Raw genomic sequence first — 9,491 nt, forward strand, 5'->3', positions numbered from 1 at the left:
ACCTACTGCAAGAACTATTTTTGTCACATTGAAAAATCTATGTACATTCTATAGTTTGGGTTGTCTCTGAACTCTATCACTATTATTACTTTTTTTTTGGAGGGCAGAAGGCAAGGCAACTCGGGTTAAATGACTTGCCCAAGGTCACATAGCTAATAAGTATCAAGTGTCTGAGGTTGAATTTGAACTCATGTCCTCCTGACTCTAGGGCCAGTGCACTATTCACTGTGCCACGTAGTTGCCCCTGTTATCACTGTTCCCTTGTAAAGGATGTTACTTTCCATGTTGTTTAATAGACCTCTACCTTGTGACAGAGACCTACCCCAGGCCACAACAGCTCTAGTCCCTTTTCATATCTGATTCATGCTTATGCCAACTTTGGCTTCTAGTCTGGACTCCCAAACTCTCTAGGTCATACCTCTTCTTAAGATAGGCAGATTTTCCAGGGCCCCACTGGACACAACAGCAACACCTGCCATGAGATAGGATCTTGAAGGACAACGTTGGGCTATAATTAGCTGCCAGATTCAGAGGGTGTCTCTCCATTCACTAATACTTTGCCAATATTGGCTCCTCCATCCTTTTTTGTTAGTATACTCCCATCCTTTTCATTACCTTTATCCCAGTGCTACTGAACCCCTAAATGCTGGGGGGAAAAGTTCATCTCTATGAAGATGATTCCTAAATCTACCTATCTAGTCTTGATCTCTTTGGGGAAAAAGACAGTAAATTCCATTTTAGACATGTTAAATTTAAGATCTATGAAACATCCAATTCAAGATGTCTAAAAGACAGTTGGGCGCTTTCTGGCTCCTCAATCGCCATGGAACCCATGAAGAAATCTGTGATGAAGGGAGGCAAAAAAAAAAAGCAAGTGTTCAAATTTAGCCTGGAATGTACCCATCCTGTGGAAGATGGGATTATAGATTCAGCTAACTACTAAGTAGTGTTTACAAGAACAAATCAAAGTGAATGGAAAGGCTGGCAACCCCAGGGGAAGAGTCATGACCACTGAGAGAAGGAAGAGCAAGATCACCAGGACATCGCCACTTTCTAAAAGGTATTTGAAGTACCTGACAAAGAAATACTTAAGAAAAACAATTTTCAAGGCTAGCTCCTAGTGGTGGCCAAAAGCAAGGAGAGTTACAAATTATGGTACTTCCAGATCAACCGGGAGGAAGAGGATGAAGAGGAGGAGAATTAAACCCTCTTGGGTCTGGAAACATTTTGTATATGCTCTTGAATAAAACTTGAACCAAAATTAATAAATAAAAGGCAGTTGGAGATGCCAGACTTGGAGGTCAAGAAAGAGGTTAAGACTGATTAAGTTGATCTGAGAATAATCTGCATAGAGATAAAGATTAAATCCACTAGAGCTGAGGAGATCAGCAAGTAAAAAGGTAAATAAGAAGAAAAAGAGAGAGCCCTGGGGGATGCCCATAGTTAGTGGACCTGACTTGATGAAGACCCAGTAGAGTCTACTGAGACAATGTGGTCAAATAAATAGGAGCAGAACCAGAAGAGAATTGTGTTACAAAACAAGAAGAGAGAGATTGACAGTGCGAAAGACTGCAGAAAGGGCAAGCAAGATGAGGCTTAAGAAAGGATCATCAGCTTTCTCAATTAAGAGATCATTGGTAACTTTGGAGAGAGAAATTCCTGTTTTCTAATGAAGTTGGAAGTTAGTTTATAAGACTTAAGAAGAGGATGAGAGGAAAGGAAGTGGAGGCAATGATTATAGATGGCCTTCTCAAGGAATTAGCTACAAAACAGAGGTGAGATGGGAGATGATAGCTAGTACGGATAAAAGGAACAAATAAGGGATTTTTGTTTTTAGAAAGGTGGATGCATAAGCATATTTATAGGCAATAGGAAAGCAGCCAAGCCAGTAGACAGGAAGAGAATGAAGCTAAGTAAAAGAGTGGGGACAAAAGAGAGGGCAATTTGCTGGAGAAGGTAGGATAGAACAAGATCAGTTTTACATGTAGATGAGGTTGCCTTCAAAAGGAGAAGTGCTACCTTTTCACATTAGATAGAAGTAAAGGAGAAGATGGTTTTTCAGTGAATGGCTTTGATTTTTTTGGTGAAATATCTCACAAGGTTCTCAACTGAGAGTATAGAGGAAAGGAGAGTTATGGAAGGCTTAAGGAAAGGTGAAAAGGTTTGGAAAAGCCTTTGTGGGAGGTTAGTTAGTTGATTGGGGAGTCATAAAAGAACCATTCATACCCCTCACCTGGACTTTTACAATAGCCTTCTATTTAGTATCCCTGCCTCAAATCTCTACCTTCTCCATTCTCTCTCCCACACAGTTCCCAAGATGACTTTCCTAAAACATAGATCAGACCACATCAAGCCTATGCTAAATAAGTTTCCTGTCACCCCTAGGGTCAAATATAACGTTGTTTGTTTGACATTTAAGTCTCTCCATAGCCTGACCCCTTTCTGCCTTTTCTAATCTTTTCCACATTATTAGTTGCCACTTAACTTTACACTTCATCCATAAAGGACTATTTGCTGTTCTTCTCTAAGTATACTCCATCTCCCAGCTACATGCATTTCCATTAGTTAGTCCCCAAGCTGAAATGTTCTCCCTTCTTATAATATGCCTCTTAGAATTCCTGACTTCCTTCAAGACCCAATTGAAACACCAACTGTTGGAAGAGGCCTTTCCCTGCCCTCTCGCTACAGGGGCTTTCCTCTCTAGTGTTACCTTTCATACATTCCATATATATCTTGTATGTATCTATTTATGTATCTATTGTCTCCCTCATTAAGATGTAAGGTCCTTGAAAGGAGAGGCTGTTTTTGTATCCATTGTACTTAACACATTGGCTTCCATATGGTAAGTTTTTAGTAAGTGTTGGCTGATTGAGTGATTGGGTGCCTGAGTGATTGATTTGTACATGGAGCTATTTGTTCTCAATGAATGAAAGGAAAAAACACTGAAAATAGCTCCTCTTTTTATAATTATTCAGATGACTGCTATGCTTGAGAGGTAGAACTACCGAGTAATTGAGTAAATTGGTTCAAACTCTCTATGCCCAAAAGATTAAATGGCATCTCATAGTAATCTTAAGTCCTTTATTAGAGGCATCAGCTATTTCTCTCCCCACATCATGCCCTCTTTGACATATTCCAAAGAAAGCATAATTAAGTCATCTTTGCTCCACCCTCTCCCATGAGGTCACTGGCAATCTGGCAATTGGGCCAAGTTGGGCAAAATTTGGGAATTTCAATCTCTGCAACTTGTTATTATGTAACTTGATAATATCTCCTCCCCCTAAGAATAAATGATACTTTATGCTTGAACAGCCCCCTCCAGGATGGAGTCCAATACTACCAAATCCAAGCCAGCATGTCAAAGCAGGACCTTATATGAGTATGCACCATCAAGCCAATCACAGTTCAAAAGCAAGTTCTCAGATTAAAGTCATCCCTAAATGAAATGTTTCCTCAGGGTATAATGGTTCGGGCTTTTATTTGGTTTGGCTTCAAAGTCAATTAAATTTCATTTAAAAAAAAAAGTACATTTTTTTTTTACATGCGCTTATCCCTGGGCTTTAAACAGTTATATTTACTATCCTTAGCTTGCAAAAGTTTCACTTATCAGAAAGAAACACTATGCAAGATCAGCCCAATTCACAGGTTTATGGTGGATTATTATGCTTTTTTGCAGAAGAGGAAACTGAGTAACGGCCCTGGAGTCAGGAGGACTTGAGCTCAAATCTGGCCTCAGACACTCACACACACACACACACACACACACACACACACACACACACACACACAAAAGCTAACCGTGTGACCTTGGGCAGGTCACCTAACCCAAATTGCCCTCCAAAAAAGCAAAAAAAAAAAAAAAAAGGAGGAAACTGAAGCCCTTAGAACCTGTGACTTACTCATGGACCCCCAACTAGTAAGTGTCTGAGGTAAGACTTCAGCCTAGGCTCTTGAGTCAAGTCTAGCACTCTGCACCATTCTGCCTCTGAGGATGGAATCCACGGGGTCATACCAGACTAATTTTCCCTCATCATTCAAAACAAAACAACTTTCAGTTGTTATTTAGTCATTTTAGTTGTGCCTGATTCTCCATTATCCATTTGGGGTTTTCTTGGCAAAGATACTGGAGTAGGCTCCCATTTTCTTCTCTAACTCATTTTACAGATTAGGAAACTGAGGCAAACAGGATTAAGTGACTTGCCCAGGATCACACAATGTTATGAGTGTCTGAGGTCAGATTTGAATTCAGGAAAATGAGTCTTCCTCACTCCAGGCTCGACTGGACCACCTACTTGCAATAACTTATTGATTAGGGGGGCCGAGTCAAGATGGCAGGGTAGAAACAGGAACTCCACATGGCTCTAGCTCCCACCACCTCTAATTCATGTAAAAGGGGACTCTGAACAAACTTTGGAGCTACAGAGCCCACAAAGTGACACAGAGAAGATAACCTCCAGCTGAGGGCAGCCTGGTGGGCTGGTGGGAATCGGCCAGCGCAGCACTCTGGGAGCCAACCCCATCCCCACATGAGCCAGAGGTTTTAGCCGCAGAGCGGGCCTGACCAAGCACCTGCTGGAGGGACTTCAGATGACAAGCAGTTGTGGCGGTTTCCAGAATTATCAACACATAGATGCAAAGGACAAAGTGAGAGGTCAATGCAGTGTGGACTTGGGGATCCAGTAGTTGGGAGTTCCTTGATGTTTATCCCCTGGAGGGAGAAGCCACTGAGGGCTGCGGCACAGCCACTGCCACATTGCAACTTCAGCTCCTGGCAGGCAGACTGTAGGGGGACCAAGTGACCAGTCTGAGGGGTAATCCATCTTGCTTTATCCTGCTTGCATCTGGATTGCAGTCTAGGGTGAAGGTCCTGGGGTATGTGACCAGCTTGCCAGAGCATGTGGAGGCTTCAGAGAGGGCACCCATCTAATATCTTTGGCAGCTGAGAAAACCCCAGCATTTGGGATGAAGCTCCCCTGTCTGGTAGAAGAGTCCTACTGTGGCAAAAAGCCCAGGGGTCAAGTGACTGAGTGGCAACATGAGCAGGCAAAGGAAGCAAAATAAACAGAGTACCCCAACTCTACACTCCTATTTTGGTGACAAAAAGGATCAAAGCATGGAACAGGAAGAAGACAATGAAGTCAGAACTCCTGCACCAAAAGCTTCAAAGAAAAACACGAGCTGGTTACAGGCCATAGAAGACCTTAAGAAGTAAATAAGAGAAGTGGAGGAAAAATTGGGAAGAGAAATGAGAACTATGCAAGAAAATTATGAAATGAGAGTCAATAGCCTGATTGAGGAAAATAACACCTTAAAAAATAGACTAACTCAAATGGCAAAAGAGGCTCAAAAAGTCAATGAGGAGAAGAATGCCTTAAAAAGTCGAATTTGCCAGATGGAAAAAGAATCTCAAAAGCTCACTGAGGAGAATCATTCCTTCAGAATTAAATTGGAGCAAATGGAAGTTAGTGACTTTATGAGAAATCAAGATGCTGTTAAACAGATCCAAACAAATGAAAGAATAGAAGGCAATGTGAAATATCTCATGGGAAAAACCACTGACCTGGAAAATAGATCCAAGAGAGAGAATTTTAAAATTATTGGAATACCTGAAAGCCATGATCAAAAAAAAGAACCTAGAAATCATCGTCCAAGAAATTCTCAAAGAAAACTGCCCTGATGTTTTAGAACCAGAGGGCAAAAGAGAGGAGGAAAGAATCCACCTCTCACCTCCTGAAAAAGATCCCCAAAAGAAAACTCCTAGGAACATTATAGCCAGGCTCTGAAATTCCCAGATCAAGGAGAGAATATTACAAGCAGCCAGGAAGAAACAATTTGAATATTGTGGAAACACAATCAAGATAACATAGGATCTGGCAGCTTCTACACTGAGGGATCAAAGGGCTTGGAATACCATATTCCAGAGGGCAAAGGAGCTGGGATTAAAACCAAGAATCATCTACCCAGAAAAACTGAGGAAAATATAGTCATTCAGTAGAATAGAGGACTTTCAAGCATTCTTGTTGAAAAAACCATAGTTGAATAGAAAATTTGACATTCAGATACAAAAAGCAAGAGAAGCATGAGAAGGTAAACAGGGAAAAGAAGTCATAAGCTACTTATCAAAAGTTGAACTATTTACATTCCTACATGGAAAAACGATAATTGCAACTGATGAAACTTTTCTTAGTATCAAAATAGTTGAAGGAGGGTATATGAATATATATGTGAATGTGTGTATATATGTTTACCAGTATACGTAGATAGAGGACACAGGACCAATTTAATAGGAAGGGATGATACTTTAAAAGGTGAAATTAAGAGGTGAGAGAGTAATACAATGAGAGGAGATGGAGAGAGACAGAATGGGTAAACTATCTTATATAGAAGAGGCAAAGGAAAATGATTACAAAGGAGGGAAAGAACAGGAAGGCAAAAAGGCAAAAACTTATTCTCATTGAATTTGGCTCAGGGAGGGAATGACATAAATAATAAATAGGGTATCTCACCCTGCAAGAGTGTAGGGGGGAAGGGGATGAGAGGGGGGATGATGGAAGGGAGGACAAGCTGGGGAGGAGGGAAGTTGGAAGCACCCACTTTTGAAAAGGGACAAGATCTGGGGCGGCCAGGTAGCACAGCAAGTAAGAGCACCGGCTCCAGTGTTGAGAAGACCTGGAGATCGAATCCCGGGCTCAGACACTTAGCACCCACCCAGAAACACCTGGCCGTGTAACCTTGAGCAAGTTACTTAACCCCAATTGCTTAGGGGTGGCCAGGTGGCTCAGCGAGTAAGAGCACCAGTTCCAGTGTTGGGACAACCTGGAGATTGAATCCCGGGCCCAGACACTCAGCAGCACACCCAGAAATAACTGGCCGTGTAACCTTGAGCAAGTTACTTAACCCCAATTGCTTAAAAAAAAAAAAAAGGGACAAGATTAAAGTAGAGAATAGAACTAGTGGGAGGTGGCATAGGAGGGAGGGAAATATAGTCAGTCTTTTACAATATATCTACTATGGTAATGTTTTGCATAGCTACACATGTGCAAGCTATACTGAATTGCTTATCTTCCCAGTAAGGGTGGGTGACAAGGGAGGAAGGGAATGAATCCGGAATTCAAAGTTTTAAAATCAAATGTTTAAAAATATGTAAATACTATTATTAATACTATTTTACATGTAATTGGGAAACAAGATATATGGGCACTGGGGCATAGAGATCCACCATGCACTACTGGAAAAGTCGAAGGGGGTATGGGAGAAGATATGGGAGAGAGCAGATTGGAGGAGAGGATATCCTGTGGGACCGCTATTTTGGGGCGGTGGGTAGGGGAAAAATGGGGGAAAAATTGCAACTCAAAATCTGGTGGAAATGAATGATGTAAACCAGAAGTTAATAAAGCATTTTAAAAGAAAAAATAACTTATTTATTAATAAAGAATAGGATTTTAGTCTTCACACCATGCATTTAAGAGTCATGCTGACAATAAACATGGGTACTTGCTATGGACACTATTCCTTGTAGGCAATGAATTCTGTGAAGAGCTACTACAGAGTGATACCCTGGTAGAATCATAGGATCATAGATTTATAGTTCAAAGGAATTTTCTCATTCAACCCTTTCACATCATACTTGATAATACTTAAACCAAGGAAGGGGAAGTGATTTGCCCAAAATTCATACAGATCATAAGCTGTATTCATAACTAGGTCCTGGGACTCCAAATTTAACTTTCTCCCTATTAGACAGAATGCAAAAAAAAATCATAAATTAAGATAATGAATCTCCACTGATGTTAACTTCAACTCTAATCAATTCCATGCATGGTAGTAACCACGGGTTCTTAAAGTCTATGCTACTGAAATACAAGTGGCTGGCAAAGACAAGGAAGCTAGAAAGACATTTAATATTTCCTTAACAAAGGATCATTTGCCTGTTGCTTTAGGATTGGCCTTACCAAGTGAAAAGATGCTTGCTCACAGAGGGTCAGCCACCAGTGTATGATTTTTTTAGTGATAAAAATTTAGGTGTCATCTTCAAAGGTGTAAAAAGGTTGTGTTATGTTTTAATGGTAAGACAACCCATATTAATGGAAATAGGGATGCTAGTAGAATTGAAATAAGATGATGGATATGCAACTTTAGCTTTCCCTCCTGGCCTTCTACTTTGCCTATGTGGTATATAAATGGTGTGTCAAAAGACTCCCTGATAGGGTTAAAGGCCCTTAGCACAATGTGGAAAAGGACATCCCAGCACCATCTGCCAGCCGCAAAATTCTATTAAGTTGTCAGCATGATAAATGGCAAATCTAAAGCATAGGGACATTAGAAAATCTTCAAGCAAGACACTGACATTAAAACAAATTCAGCAAAAAATAAAAATAAAAAAGGGATCCAGGGTAAACATATAAACCATCCTTCAAGGCAAAACTTCCATTTGCAAAAGAGAAAAGGAAACAGCAAGATCATCCTCTGAGAGCACATGAATCCCAGTGAATGGCAGTGAAGACAAGAGCTCAGCCAGGAACCCAGCTGTGTTGCTTTATGTGACACACGTATGTCTCTGTATATGCCAGTGTGCATTTGGGTACTTTAGCTTTTTTCTGTGGGTCTTCAGCAATCCCAGAGGTACATGTGATTCACTTCCTAAGTCCTTTAGGATGCAATCAATACACCTTGTCATAGGGCTTTCAGCAGAAAAATGATTAAAATAGCAGAACGGAAAACAATTTGGTTGTTGCTCTTCAACTATAGATTAGTTCAAGAAAGCAGCTACTCAGGAGTTCATTGCCTTGTTTTGACATCGGCTGTAACCAGAGTGCCAGACTGCTTCTGGATATCCGTGTGTTAAGACGATTTCAAATGTATCATTTTGGATATTTTGGTCAATTTAATAACCTCAATAAGGGCCAGAGCATGAACTAATCAACCAGAAGAAGAGCCTGGACCCAACAGTTCCTTTGTAAGAATACCCCTTACTATGTCAATAATCCCAGATGGCGCTAACGCAAGAGCATTCTTTCTTCTGTCAGTGATAAAACCTAGACACTATCTTGAATAATGGAACTTTTTCTTATATTATGGCATGTCAATGGTAAAGAAAACACAGATGTTCTAGGTGGTAAATTCAATTGATCCTTTATCAATTCTCTTATCTTATTAAGAAAATTCCTTTCCTGTAATTGTAAATTGGACCTTGAGTTGAGATTGTTTTAAAAGGTATTTAGGTCTTCTCATTCTTTTGTTCGGGCAGTCAGATCTTAGTCTGGCTCCATACATGTATGTATCTGGCTAACTTTAAGGGAATAAACAACATGGATTTACATATTGCTTAGTCTGTTTGTCTCCTTTAACCAAACTTTCAGGTTAACAGTTAATAACTGAAACCAATGAAAATACTGATGAGCTAGCCTGGACCCAGAGATGGACTACCACAAAGCCAAGAGATTAAAATAGCTTAAATAAAACGTCGGCATGGAAAAGGGACTTGAAGTAGT

The 9,491-nt window shown here is 40.5% G+C and overlaps 1 pseudogene; it reads left to right on the top strand.

Annotated features, from left to right (window-relative positions):
* Positions 1–823: 823 nt before the first annotated feature.
* Positions 824–1,204, top strand: LOC138164064 (large ribosomal subunit protein eL22 pseudogene; annotated as a pseudogene).
* Positions 1,205–9,491: the final 8,287 nt, after the last annotated feature.

Source organism: Petaurus breviceps, unplaced genomic scaffold, assembly GCF_028583685.1.
Source record: "Petaurus breviceps papuanus isolate PSGF00001 unplaced genomic scaffold, PetGlider_PUasm1.0 189, whole genome shotgun sequence".
Classification (NCBI taxonomy): domain Eukaryota; kingdom Metazoa; phylum Chordata; class Mammalia; order Diprotodontia; family Petauridae; genus Petaurus; species Petaurus breviceps.